The sequence below is a fragment of the Cryptomeria japonica genome, unplaced genomic scaffold (genome assembly GCF_030272615.1).
Source record: "Cryptomeria japonica unplaced genomic scaffold, Sugi_1.0 HiC_scaffold_91, whole genome shotgun sequence".
NCBI classification, from domain to species: domain Eukaryota; kingdom Viridiplantae; phylum Streptophyta; class Pinopsida; order Cupressales; family Cupressaceae; genus Cryptomeria; species Cryptomeria japonica.
The window spans coordinates 12,501-26,179 of record NW_026728913.1 but is presented as its reverse complement, the minus strand read 5'-3'; the positions used below and the strand labels follow the sequence as shown (position 1 = coordinate 26,179).

Here is a 13,679-nt window from a genome sequence, read left to right as displayed (position 1 = left end):
TTTTTACAATCTCTCAAGTGGGAAATTCTATAATCTCAACTTTTTTTGCCTTTTCAGGAAACTTTTGAATGGAGCGCATCATTGGTGCGCTCCGAAGTGTGCTCCAAAGCTCTCTCCAGCTGCGTGCACCTGCCCCGGCCGCGCACCCGGCCCCGCCCAGCTTCGCTCACCTGTCCCGGGCGTCTGGTGCGGAACCTTAGAGTAAGAAACATCACCGTGCACCTTGGCCAACGTGCGCGACTCGACCGAGCGCGCACTGGCCGAGGTGCACACCGATTTCACCTGGGTGCGCGCGCAGCACCTCGGGCGCACCGGGGTGCGCGCACAACGCCCGGGTTGCACCGTGGCCTGTGTGCTCGGGGCGCCTCGGGTGCGCGCTCGGTGTCGCCCCCGCGCGCGCGGTAGTGCGGGCAGCGCACCCCGGCCCGGCCCGGCCCCGACGAGAACGCAAACGGGCAAAAGGTTTATTCAAATAGCATTGCGACGCCCGGCGAAAAACTAAAAAAGGGTGCAACACCGGGACTTCCCGGGAGGTCACCCATCCCAGTACTACTCCGGCCCAAGCGCGCTTAACTGCGGAGTTCTGATGGGATCCGGTGCACTAACGCTGGTATGATCGCACCCGTTATGAGCTTGTCGCAGTGTGTACTTAGCAAACCGCGACCCACGTGCGAATCCACCCCGGCCACCCACCCCCGTCGAGGTGCACACCCTCCCTCGCGAAGTGCGCCCCGTTCGCCAAGTGTGAGCCCTGCCCGGGTGCGCGCACCTTGCTAGGGCGTCGGGTGTGCACCCGGCCCGGCCTACGTGCGTGCACCTGGAGGGGGCGTCGTGTGCGTGCAGTGTCCCGTCTGCAACGCGGTGCCCACACACCACCTCGGGCGCAACGACCTGCGCTCACATGTGGGCCGAGTGCACCTTGGTGCATGTTCGGGGCGCCTCGGGTGCACGCTCGATCTTGCCCCGGTGCACCAAGGCGCTCGGTTTGCCCCGGGTGCGCACTTGGTGCAAGGTGGGCACCCAAAATAGGGATCAAGCACCAAAACACAAGTTTCGGGATGCAAAATGGGACCCAAGGACCACAAATGCGTTCCAAGACCCATGATGGGTCCACGAGAACAAAAATGTGTTCCGAGACTTAATAAACAAATATTGGGTTTTAGGAGAAGAAACATGCTCTGATGCCCAAAACGAGAATCGACCCCGAAAAGGCCACAGGCCAAAAGTGGGATGCGAGACAAAAAAAAATGGGACCCGAGGACCAAAATTGGGTTCCCAGGTCGAAGACAGGGCAACCGGACAAGAAACGACCTCTAAGGCTCGAAATGAGTCCCGACGACTAAAACTTGACAAGAAGCACCCATCAGGCACCCAACTCGACACCCATGGGATGCCGACCCACCCGGGCTTCCACCTAGCACACCTTGGCACCCACCCACCCTCGCACCCAACCTCGCACCCAACTTAGCACCTTTGAACCCACATTGGCACTCACCCTGACCCTGGCACCTTGGAACCCACATTGGCACTCACCTTGACCCTGGCACCCACCTTTGCACTCACCTTGGGACCCACCCTGGCTCCCACCTCGGCACCCACCCAGACACCCACCTTGGTTCCTTGGCACCCACCTTGGATCCTTGGCACCCACCCCGACACCCACCTTGGCACGCAACTTGGCTACTTGCCACCCACCTTGGCTCCTTGACGCCCACCCCGACAACCACCCCGTGACCTACCCTGGCTAGGGTTGGTGCACACCCACCCTGGTGCCCACCTTGGCACCCACCCTATGACCCACCTTGGCACGCACCTTAGTACCCACCCCGTTACCCACCCTAGGACCCACCCCGTGACCCACCTTGGCCAGGGTGGGTGCACCCACCCTGGTGCCCACCTTGGCACCCACCCATCCTAGCACCCAGCCTGTGACCGGGCTTGGAACCCAACCTTGCACCCGCACCCGTCTTGGCCAGTGTGGGTGCGCACCCATCCTGGCACCCACGTTGTGACACACCCTTTAACCCACGCACCCTAGCACCCACGTTGGCACCCACCTTGGAACCCAACCTAGCAACTTGGCACCCACCCCGTGACCCACCTTGGCATCCACCATAGCAGTCGCCGACTTGGCACCCACCTCGGCACCCACCTTGACACTTGTGGACCCACCTTGCCACTCACCCTAGCATCGACCCATCCTAGCACCCACCCTGGCACCTTTGCACCCTAGCACTCACCCATCCTAGCACCTAACCTGTGACCCACCTTGACACTCACCCTCGCACCCACCTTGGAACCCAACCTAGCACCCACCCACCCTGACACCAACCCTAGCACCTACCCACCCTTGCACCCACCCTGTGACCCATCTTGGCACCCACCCATCCTACCACTCAACCTATCACCCACCTTCTCACCCACCTTGGCATCCACCTTAGCACCCACCCACACTGGCACCTTGGCACCCACCTCGGGCAAGGTGGGTGCACACCCACCCTGGCACCCAATTTAGAACCCACCGAGCATGTTACCCACCTTGGCACCCACATTGCAGCCCACCCTAGTACCCACCCTATGACCCACATTGGCATCCACACCCTAGCACCCAGGCACCTCGACACCCGCCTTGACACCCACCCTAGCACTGAACCTGTGACCCACCTTGGAACTCACCCTAGAACCCACCCACCCTGTGAACCACCTTGGCATCCACCTTAGCACCCACCCACCTTGGCACCCACTCTAGCACTCACCCATCCTAACACCCAACTTGTTACCCACCTTGGCACCCGCCCTCGCGTCCACCTTGAAACCCACCCTAGCACCCACCCACGCAGGAGCCCACCTTGGCACCCAACCTAACACCCACGCATCCTGGCACCCAACTTGTGACCCACCTTGGAACCCACCCTAGTACCCACCTTTGAACCCACTATATCACCAACCCACCTTGGCACCCACCCTATGACCCTCTTTGGAATCCACCCTAGCACGCACCCACCCTGGCACCCACCATGGAGCGCACCCTAGCACCCACCCACCTCGGCACGCACCTCAACACCCACCTTGGTGTGCGCACTGCGCCAACCTCTCAAAGACCCTATGTGGTGCGCTCCAAAGTGTACACCTTTGGTGCGCTCCAAGGTGCGCACCTTTGGTGCACACCGAGGTGCACACCAAAGTGTGCACCGAGGTGAGCACCAAAGTGCACTCCAGGGTGCACACCAAGGCGTGCACCTTTGGTGCGGTCAATGCAAACGAATTCGGAAGTTGGGGTCGATGTCCTAATCGCTGCTGCAGACTACACGTATGAGAATCGGACAAATAGCTTTATATAGGGGAGGTGTTGCGTTTGATGGGTCGACTCCCCTGGTTGTGTGCACTGCACCAACTTCAAAGACCCTGTCTTGTTTAAGAAGTCAAAAGTTGGGGTGGATGTCCTAATCATTGCTGCAGTCTACGCATGTATGAGAATCAGACAAATAGCTTATATAGGGGAGGTGTTGCATTCGGTGGGTTGACTCCCCTGGTTGTGCGCACTGCGCCAACCTCAAAGACCCCGCATAGCAGAAGAAGTCGGAAGTCGGATTTTGGTGAGCACCAAGGCGTGCACCTTTGGTGCGGTCAACGCAGACGAATTCAGAAGTTGGGGTGGATGTCCTAATCGTTGTTGCAGGCTACACATGTATGAGAATCAGACAAATAGCTTATATAGGGGAGGTGTTGGGTTTGATGGGTCAACTCCCTTGGTTGTGCGCATTACGCCAACCTCAAAGACCTTGTTTTCGTTAAGAAGTCAAAAGTTGGGGTCAATGTCCTAATGGCTCCTGCAGGCTACACATGTATGAGAATCGGACAAATAGCTTATATAGGGGAGGTGTTGGGTTTGATGGGTCGACTCCCCTGGTTGTGCGCATTACGTCAACCTCAAAGACCTTGTTTTCGTTAAGAAGTCAAAAGTTGGGGTCGATGTCCTAATTGCTCCTGTAGACTACACATGTATGAGAATCAGACAAATAGCTTATATAGGGGAGGTGTTGGGTTTGATGGGTTGACTCCCCTAGTTGTTCGCATTACACCAACCTCAAAGACCTTGTTTTCGTTTAGAAGCCGAAAGTTGGGGTCGATGTCCTAATTGCTCCTGTAGGCTACGCATGTATGAGAATCAGACAAATAGCTTATATAGGGGAGGTGTTGGGTTTGATGGGTCGACTCCCCTGGTTGTGCGCATTGCGCCAACCTCAAAGACCCTGCATTGCGGATGAAGTCGAAAGTCAGAGTTTGGTGTGCTACAAGGTGTGGTCGAAGGTGCTCACCTAGGTGTGCACCTTTGGAGCACAGGAAAAGTGCCCTCCAAAAGTGCGCACCTTTGGAGTGCACAAAAGTGCCCTCCAAAAGTGCGCACCTTTGGAGCGCAGAAAAGTGCCCTCCAAAAAGTGCCCTCCAAAAGTGCGCACCTTTGGAGCGCAGAAAAGTGCCCTCCAAAAAGTGCCCTCCAAAAGTGCGCACCTTTGGAGCGCAGAAAAGTGCCCTCCAAAAAGTGCCCTCCAAAAGTGCGCACCTTTGGAGCGCAGAAAAGTGCCCTCCAAAAAGTGCCCTCCAAAAGTGCGCACCTTTGGAGCGCAGAAAAGTGCCCTCCAAAAAGTGCCCTCCAAAAGTGCGCACCTTTGGAGCGCAGAAAAGTGCCCTCCAAAAAGTGCCCTCCAAAAGTGCGCACCTTTGGAGCGCAGAAAAGTGCCCTCCAAAAAGTGCCCTCCAAAAGTGCGCACCTTTGGAGCGCAGAAAAGTGCCCTCCAAAAAGTGCCCTCCAAAAGTGCGCACCTTTGGAGCGCAGAAAAGTGCCCTCCAAAAAGTGCCCTCCAAAAGTGCGCACCTTTGGAGCGCAGAAAAGTGCCCTCCAAAAAGTGCCCTCCAAAAGTGCGCACCTTTGGAGCGCAGAAAAGTGCCCTCCAAAAAGTGCCCTCCAAAAGTGCGCACCTTTGGAGCGCAGAAAAGTGCCCTCCAAAAGTGCGCACCTTTGGAGCGCACAAAAGTGCCCTCCAAAAGTGCGCACTTTTGGTGCGCACCAAGGCGCTGGTTCGGTCGTTGCAGGCGAGTTCGGAAGTTGGGGTCGATGTCCTGAGCGGAGGTGCAAACTACACAGGTGTCGGAATCGGACAAATAGCTTATATAGGGGAGGTGTATGCTTCGATGGGTCGACTCCCCAGGTTGAGCGCACCGCGCCAACCTCAAAGACCCTACGGTATGGATGAAGTCGGAAGTTGGGTCCGATGACCGATTCGATTAGTAGGTATGCTCATGAGGTCGGAATTTGGGTCCGATGACCTGCCATGTGCAGGAAGGCGAATGTTGACACTGTGCGTTGCAAGGTGCACACCAAGGCGCTGGTGCGGTCTTTTTAGTCGAGTTCGGAAGTTGGGGTCGATGTCCTGATCGGAGGTGCAAGCTACACAGGTGTGGGAATCGGACAAATAGCTTATATAGGGGAGGTGTATGCTTCGTTGGGTCGACTCCCCGGGTTGAGCGCACCGCGCCAACCTCAAAGACCCTACGGTATGGATGAAGTCGGAAGTTGGGTCCGATGACCGATTCGATATGTAGGCATACTCGCGAGGTCGGAATTTGGGTCCGATGACCTGCCACGTGCAGGAAGGCGAATGTTGGCACTGTGCGTTGCAAGGTGCGCACCAAGGCGCTGGTTCGGTCGTTGGAGGCGAGTTCGGAAGTTGGGGTCGATGTCTTGATCGGAGGTGCAAACTACACAGGTGTGGGAATCGGACAAATAGCTTATATAGGGGAGGTGTATGCTTCGTTGGGTCGACTCCCCGGGTTGAGCGCACCGCGCCAACCTCAAAGACCCTACGGTGTGGATGAAGTCGGAAGTTGGGTCCGATGACCGATTCGATATGTAGGCATACTCGCGAGGTCGGAATTTGGGTCCGATGACCTGCCATGTGCAGGAAGGCGAATGTTGGGACTGTGCGTCGCAAGGTGCGCACCAAGGCGCTGGTGCCGTCGTTGCAGTCGAGTTCGGAAGTTGGGGTCGATGTCCTGGTCAGAGGTGCAAACTACACAGGTGTGGGAATCGGACAAATAGCTTATATAGGGGAGGTGTATGCTTCGATGGGTCGACTCCCTGGGTTGAGCGCACCGCGCCAACCTCAAAGACCCTACAGTATGGATGAAGTCGGAAGTTGGGTCCGATGACCGATTCGATACGTAGGCATATTGGCGAGGTCTGAATTTGTGTCCGATGACCTGCCATGCGCAGGAAGGCGGAATTTGGGTCCGATGACCGAGTTGATGGCGTGCCATGCGCAGAAAGGCGGAATTTGGGTCCGATGACCGAGTTGATGTTGATGGCCCGCCATGCACAGGAAGGCGGAATTTGGGTCCGATGACCGATTTGAAGGCGTGCCATACGCAAAAAGGCGGAGTTTGGGTCCGATGACCGAGTTGATATTGATGGCCCGCCATGCGCAGGAAGGCGGAATTTGGGTCCGATGACCTGACATACGCATGGAGTCCGACTCGGGGGCCGATGTTCGATTCGATGACTTGCATTGTGGGTAAAGTCGGAAGTTGTGGTCTTTGACCCGATTCGATGACCAGACTTCGGCTGCTTGAGAATCGGACAAATAACTTATATAGGGGAGGTAGTGTTCTCGAGCATCCTCCCCCCGTGCCCGTTTATGTCGATTGATGCTGGTGCTCGACTGGTTGGAGCGCTCGGATGCAAAAATCTTGCACCAGGATTTATCGATTGTGATGGACACGGCAAGTCTCCTGATTGCTATGCAGGAGCTCATCGTGAATCTCTATGCGGCCTTGGTATGGACTCGACCTGCGGAATGGTTCGGCAATGGTAGTCGCTCCAACACGTCCTTGCAATGGCCACAGAGGTGATTCGACTAGAGCTCCAGTCTAGCTTTTGGGTTGCTTGGCGGACTGGTATAGCCGCGATCGAGTTCCGGCCATGAACGTTTTAGATAGCTCTTGGGCTTTCTGGGACGGAAGTCGGAAGTTTGGGCTGTTGTCCGATTTGATGACCATTCTTCGGATGTGTGAGAATCGGACAAATAACTTATATAGGGGACTGTGTTGTCTCACGCAGCCCCCTCCGTGCCCCTCTATCTCGACCGATGTTGGTGCTTGAAAGGGTTGGGATCGCTCGGATTTATAAACGTGCACCACCATTTGTCGAGTGTGAGGGACGCGGCAGGTCTCCTAAATGCTATGCGGGCGCTCTCTGAGAATCTCTATCCGGCCTCGACACAGACTAGTCTTGCTGAATGGTTTGGCACTGGTAGTCGATCCAACACGTCGTTGTTGTGGCCGCCTAGGCGATTCGATTCGAGCCCCCGTCTAGCTTTTGGGTTGCTTGGCGGATTTTGCCCTATCCGCAAGTGAGCTCGGTCCCTAAACGTTCGAGAAACCCGATTGCTATGCGCCGACTCTCTTTCTTGCGAGCCTCCATCTAGCTTTTGGGTCTCTACGGAACGGAAGTCGGAATCTGGGACCGTTGTTTGATTCGACGAGGCAGACTACGGTTGTGCGAGAATCGGACAAATAACTTATATAGGGGAGGTGTTGACTGGAGCATTCTCCCCCGTGCCCCTCTAACTCGACCAATGCTGGCGCTCGAACGGTGGTAGCGCTCGGATTTTCATTGAGCGCCAGCATTGGTCGATTTAGAGGGGCATGCGAGATTCCCGAATGCTATGCGAGGGCTCTAACGGAAATGTCTATTGGTTTCGGTATGGATGCAATTGCGAGTGGTTCGGCAAAGGTAGTCGTTCCGATGCGTCCATGTCGTGGCCAAATCGATAATTCGATTTGAGCCCTCGTATAGCATTTGGGTCTCTCGATGTGATTCCGCATTCCAGTCCCTTTGGCACTGCTTGAGCCGCATCCCAGGGGGTTCCCTTCCCATAATCTGCCTCGCAACCCGATTGCTATGCGGTGAGGCTCCTCGCCGCCTCGGAACTATCTGTGTATCAGACGCATCGCGGGATAAGGGGTTGGCAACGGTAGTCGCCCCAAGCGCGTCCGATGCTTGGACCATTCCGAGGCGGCCCTGAAGCCTCTTCCGTCTAGCCGTTGGGTCCTTCTCGCCGCATCCCTCGCCTCGCACCCCGATTGCTATGCGGGTGAGGCTCCTCGGCCGCCTCGGAACTATCTGTGTATCGGACGCGTCGCGGGATAAGGGGTTGTCACTGGTAGTCGCCCCAAGCGCGTCCGATGCTTGGACCATTCCGAGGCGGCCCTGAAGCCTCTTCCGTCTAGCCGTTGGGTCCTTCTCGCCGCATCCCTCGCCTCGCACCCCCATTGCTATGCGGTGAGGCTCCTCGGCCGCCTCGGAACTATCTGTGTATCGGACGCGTCGCGGGATAATGGGTTGTCATTGGTAGTCGCCCCAAGCGCGTCCGATGCTTGGACCATTCCGAGGCGGCCCTGAAGCCTCTTCCGTCGAGCCGTTGGGTCCTTCTCGCCGCATCCCTCGCCTCGCCACCCCGATTGCTATGCGGTGAGGCTCCTCGGCCGCCTCGGAACTATCTGTGTATCGGACGCGTCGCGGGATAAGGGGTGTCACTGGTAGTCGCCCCAAGCGCGTCCGATTGCTTGGACCATTCCGAGGCGGCCCTGAAGCCTCTTCCGTCTAGCCGTTGGGTCCTTCTCGCCGCATCCTCGCCTCGCACCCCGATTGCTATGCGGTGAGGCTCCTCGGCCGCCTCGGACTATCTGTGTATCGGACGCGTCGCGGATAAGGGGTTGTCACTGGTAGTCGCCCCAAGCGCGTTCGATGCTTGGACCATTCCGAGGCGGCCCTGAAGCCTCTTCCGTCTAGCCGTTGGGGTCCTTCTCGCCGCATCCCTCGCCTCGCACCCCGATTGCTATGCGGTGAGGCTCCTCGGCCGCCTTGGAACTATCTGTGTATCGGACGCGTCGCGGGATAAGGGGTTGTCACTGGTAGTCGCCCCAAGCGCATCCGATGCTTGGACCATTCCGAGGCGGACCCGAAGCCTCTTCCGTCTAGCCGTTGGGTCCTTCTCGCCGCATCCTTCGCCTCGCACCCCGATTGCTATGCGGTGAGGCTCCTCGGCCGCCTCGGAACTATCTGTGTATCGGACGCGTCGCGGGATAAGGGGTTGTCACTGGTAGTCGCCCCAAGCGCGTCCGATGCTTGGACCATTCCGAGGCGGACCCGAAGCCCTCTTTCCGTCTAGCCGTTGGGTCCTTCTCGCCGCATCCCTCGCCTCGCACCCCGATTGCTATGCGGTGAGGCTCCTCGGCCGCCTTGGAACTATCTGTGTATCGGACGCGTCGCGGATAAGGGGTTGTCACTGGTAGTCGCCCCAAGCGCGTCCGATGCTTGGACCATTCCGAGGCGGACCCGAAGCCTCTTCCGTCTAGCCGTTGGGTCCTTCTCGCCGCATCCCTCGCCTCGCACCCCGATTGCTATGCGGTGAGGCTCCTCGGCCGCCTTGGAACTATCTGTGTATCGGACGCGTCGCGGGATAAGGGGTTGTCACTGGTAGTCGCCCCAAGCGCGTCCGATGCTTGGACCATTCCGAGGCGACCCGAAGCCTCTTCCGTCCTAGCCGTTGGGTCCTTCTCGCCGCATCCCTCGCCTCGCACCCCGATTGCTATGCGGTGAGGCTCCTCGGCCGCCTTGGAACTATCTGTGTATCGGACGCGTCGCGGGATAAGGGGTTGTCACTGGTAGTCGCCCCAAGCGCGTCCGATGCTTGGACCATTCCGAGGCGGCCCCGAAGCCTCTTCCGTCTAGCCGTTGGGTCCTTCTCGCCGCATCCCTCGCCTCGCACCCCGATTGCTATGCGGTGAGGCTCCTCGGCCGCCTTGGAACTATCTGTGTATCGGACGCGTCGCGGGATAAGGGGTTGTCACTGGTAGTCGCCCCAAGCGCGTCCGATGCTTGGGACCATTCCGAGGCGGCCCCGAAGCCTCTTCCGTGTAGCCGTTGGGTCCTTCTCGCCGCATCCCTCGCCTCGCACCCCGATTGCTATGCGGTGAGGCTCCTCGGCTGCCTTGGAACTATCTGTGTATCGACGCGTCGCGGGATAAGGGGTTGTCACTGGTAGTCGCCCCAAGCCGCGTCCGATGCTTGGACCATTCCGAGGCGGACCTGAAGCCTCTTCCCTCTAGCCGGTGGGGCTTTCTTGCCGCATCCCTCGCCTCGCACCCTGATTGCTATGCTGTGAGGCTCCTCGGCCGCCTTGGAACTATCTGTGTATCGGACGCATCGCGGGATAAAGGGGTTGGCAGTGGTAGTCGCCCCAAGCGCATCCGATGCTTGGACCATTCCGAGGCGGCCCTGCAGCCTCTTCCGTCTAGCCGTTGGGGCCATCTCGCCGCATCCCCCACCCTCGCACCACGATTGCTATGCGGTGAGGCTCCTTGGCCGCCTCGGAACTATCTGTGTATCGGACGCATCGCGGGATAAGGGGTTGTCACTGGTAGTCGCCCCAAGCGCGTCCGATGCTTGGACTATTCGAGGCGGCCCTGCAGCCTCTTCCGTCTTGCCGTTGGGGCCATCTCGCTGCATCCCCCACCTCCTCGGCCGCCTCGGAACTATCTGTGTATCGGACGCATCGCGGGATAAGGGTTGGCAGTGGTAGTCGCCCCAAGCGCGTCCGATGCTTGGACTATTCCGAGGCAGCCCTGCAGCCTCTTCCGTCCTAGCCTTTGGGGCCATCTCGCCGCATCCCTCGCCTCGCACCCCGATTGCTATGCGGTGAGGCTCCTCGGCCGCCTGGGAACTATCTTCGTATCGGACGCATCGCGGATAAGGGGTTGTCACTGGTAGTCGCCCCAAGCGCGTCCGATGCTTGGACTATTCCGAGCGGCCCTGTGGCCTCTTCCGTCTAGCCGTTGGGGCCATCTCGCCGCATCCCCCACCTCGCACCCCGATTGCTATGCGGTGAGGCTCTTCGGCCGCCTTGGAACTATCTTCGTATCGGACGCATCGCGGGATAAGGGGTTGTCCACTGGTAGTGGCCCCAAGCGCGTCCGATGCTTGGACTATTCCGAGGCGGCCCTGCAGCCTCTTCCGTCTAGCCGTTGGGGCCATCTCGCCGCATCCCCCACCTCGCACCCCGATTGCTATGCGGTGAGGCTCCTCGGCCGCCTTGGAACTATCTTCGTATCGGACGCATCGCGGGATAAGGGGTTGTCACTGGTAGTCGCCCCAAGCGCGTCCGATGCTTGGACTATTCCGACGCGGCCCTGTGGCCTCTTCCGTCTAGCCGTTGGGGGCCATCTCGCCGCATCCCCCACCTCGCACCCCGATTGCTATGCGGTGAGGCTCCTCGGCCGCCTTGGAACCATCTTCGTATCGGACGCATCGCGGGATAGGGGGCTGTCACTGGTAGTCGCCCCAAGCGTGTCCGATGCTTGGACCATTCCTAGGCGGCCCTGAAGCCTCTTCCGTCTAGCCGTTGGGGCCTTCCGCCCCATCCCTCGCCTCGCACCCCCGATTGCTATGCGGTGAGGCTCCTCGGCCGCCTTGGAACCATCTGTGTATCGGACGCATCGCGGGATAAGGGGTTGGCACTGGCAGTCGCCCCAAGCGCGTCCGATGCTTGGACCATTCCGAGGTGGCCCTGAAGCCTCTTCCGTCTAGCCGTTGGGGCCTTCCCGCCCCATCCCTCGCCTCGCACCCCGATTGATATGCGGTGAGGCTCCTCGGCCGCCTTGGAACTATCTGTGTATCGGACGCATCGCGGGATAAGGGGTTGGCACTGGTAGTCGTCCCAATCGCATCCGATGCTTGGACCATTCCGAGGCGGCCCTGCAGCCTCTTCCGTTTAGCCGTCGGGGCCTTCCCGCCGCATCCCTCGCCTCGCATCCCGATTCCTATGCGGTGAGTCTTCTCGGCCGCCGCGGAACTATACCTGTTATTGCTACTGCATCCTTCGGCTGGTAACCTCCTCTGCCGCCTTGGAACGTTCTCTTTGTCGGACGCGTCGCGGGATAAGGGGTTGGCACTGGTAGTCGCCCCAAGCGCGCCCGATGCATAGACCGCTCCGAGTCGACCTTGCTTTCAGCCTCTCACATGCATAGACCTCTCTGAGTCGACCCTGCAGCCTCTCACGTTTAGCCTTTGGAATCTCGCCTCACAACATGATTGCTATCCTTGATGCATCCCTTGCCTCGAGCCCTGATTGCTTTCTTGGCTGCATCCCTCCTCTCCTCACAGCCCGGTTGTCATCACTGCTTCATCCGTCGCTTCATGCATTCTGGCTGCTGGGCCCTTCCCACCGCACACCTCGATTGCTATCTCTTCTGCATCACACACCCCGATTGCTATCTCTGCTACATCCCTCGGCTCTCACTTCTGCATCCTTCGCCTCACACCTCGATTGCTATCAATGCTGCATCCGTAACCTCACACCCCGATTGCTATGCGGGGAGGCTCCTTGGCCGCCTTGGAAATTTCTGTGTGTCGGACGCACCGCGGGATAAGGGGTTGGCACTGGTAGTCGCCCCAAGTGCGCCCGATTCTTAGACCGCTTCGAGGTGACCTCGTAGCCTCTTTCGTCCAGGCTTCCTGCCTTCAACGCCCTTTTTACACCTCGATTGCTATGCGCGGGCTCGTTGGCGTCTATCACCTCTCTGCGAAGAGTGGCACGATGATTGTTGGGGTAAATCGTAGCAGTCCGATCTCTGGCCTTGGGCCATTGTGAGGGCTGATCGATTTCCTGTGCGCATCTCGTGTTCGCCCAGTAACAGACTCGACGACTTGTAATCGGTCTTGTTCCCGATTGTTCCTGGAGGTAGTCTTCGGAACTCTTGGATTTGACCTGTCACTCGAACTGTCCTCTTCCGAGGATGCTTGTGTGTGTGTGCTTGTGCCATTTCCTTGGCGGTATTAACGAGATATTAAAGAGCGGAGTGAGCGCCTCGCCCAGCTATGTTTGGGGCTCTCACTCCCTTACCCGGTGTGCGACCGCTTTGCACGTAGGTTGCGGAGCATCGCGACTCTTTCGATGTTTGGCGGTTGTCTTCCGGTGATGCGTTGGTCCCGAAGTGCACGTTACTAGCATTTCTGCCATTGTTCTCGATCTTTGGCACGTTCCTTCGTTGCAATTGGATATATATCTCCGTTTATACGCGCAGGCTTCTCCCGCCTATTCAGCGCTGTCCCACTCTCAGCACTCTCGTGGTCTCCTTGGCTTCTCTCTCCCGTGAGCGAGCTCTCTTCTCGAGTCTTTTCCATGTCCCATGGAGGTTGCCTTGCGAAATTCGGGCACACAAACGTGACCGGATAAGAGCGGAATTGCCTATGAGGAGAAGCTCACCTTAGGGAGCAGCAATGCCGAGTGTTTCGACAGAGGGTAGAGGGGGCGTTGTTTGGGCGGTTGCACAAAAGAGTGCTACGTTTGCACTGAAGGTTGCTTCTTCGTCTCCGACGAACTCTTCGAGGCAAAAAAGCTTGTTTACGGGGTCGAGGTGGGACTGTTCGTGCGAGTTGCGCCACCAAAAGTGCGTAGGGGGCTATACCTGGGAAATGGATGTCTCTGAGTGGCCTTACTCGGTCGCGTGCACGGTGCATTCTCTAACGGCAGGACTGTCGCGAGCATGTGCGGTTCGGATGTTTTCGGGTAAAGGGTTCCGTACGGGATGTTCTTCCCAGGCTCCTGTGAACCGAGACT

The 13,679-nt window shown here is 58.3% G+C and overlaps 1 non-coding gene across 1 annotated transcript; it reads right to left on the bottom strand.

The window, feature by feature from the left end:
- Positions 1-505: 505 nt before the first annotated feature.
- LOC131864732 (5S ribosomal RNA) lies at positions 506-624 on the bottom strand. The gene has a single exon (XR_009363496.1). It is a non-coding gene; the product is annotated as a 5S ribosomal RNA (ribosomal RNA).
- Between the last annotated feature and the right edge of the window lie 13,055 nt (positions 625-13,679).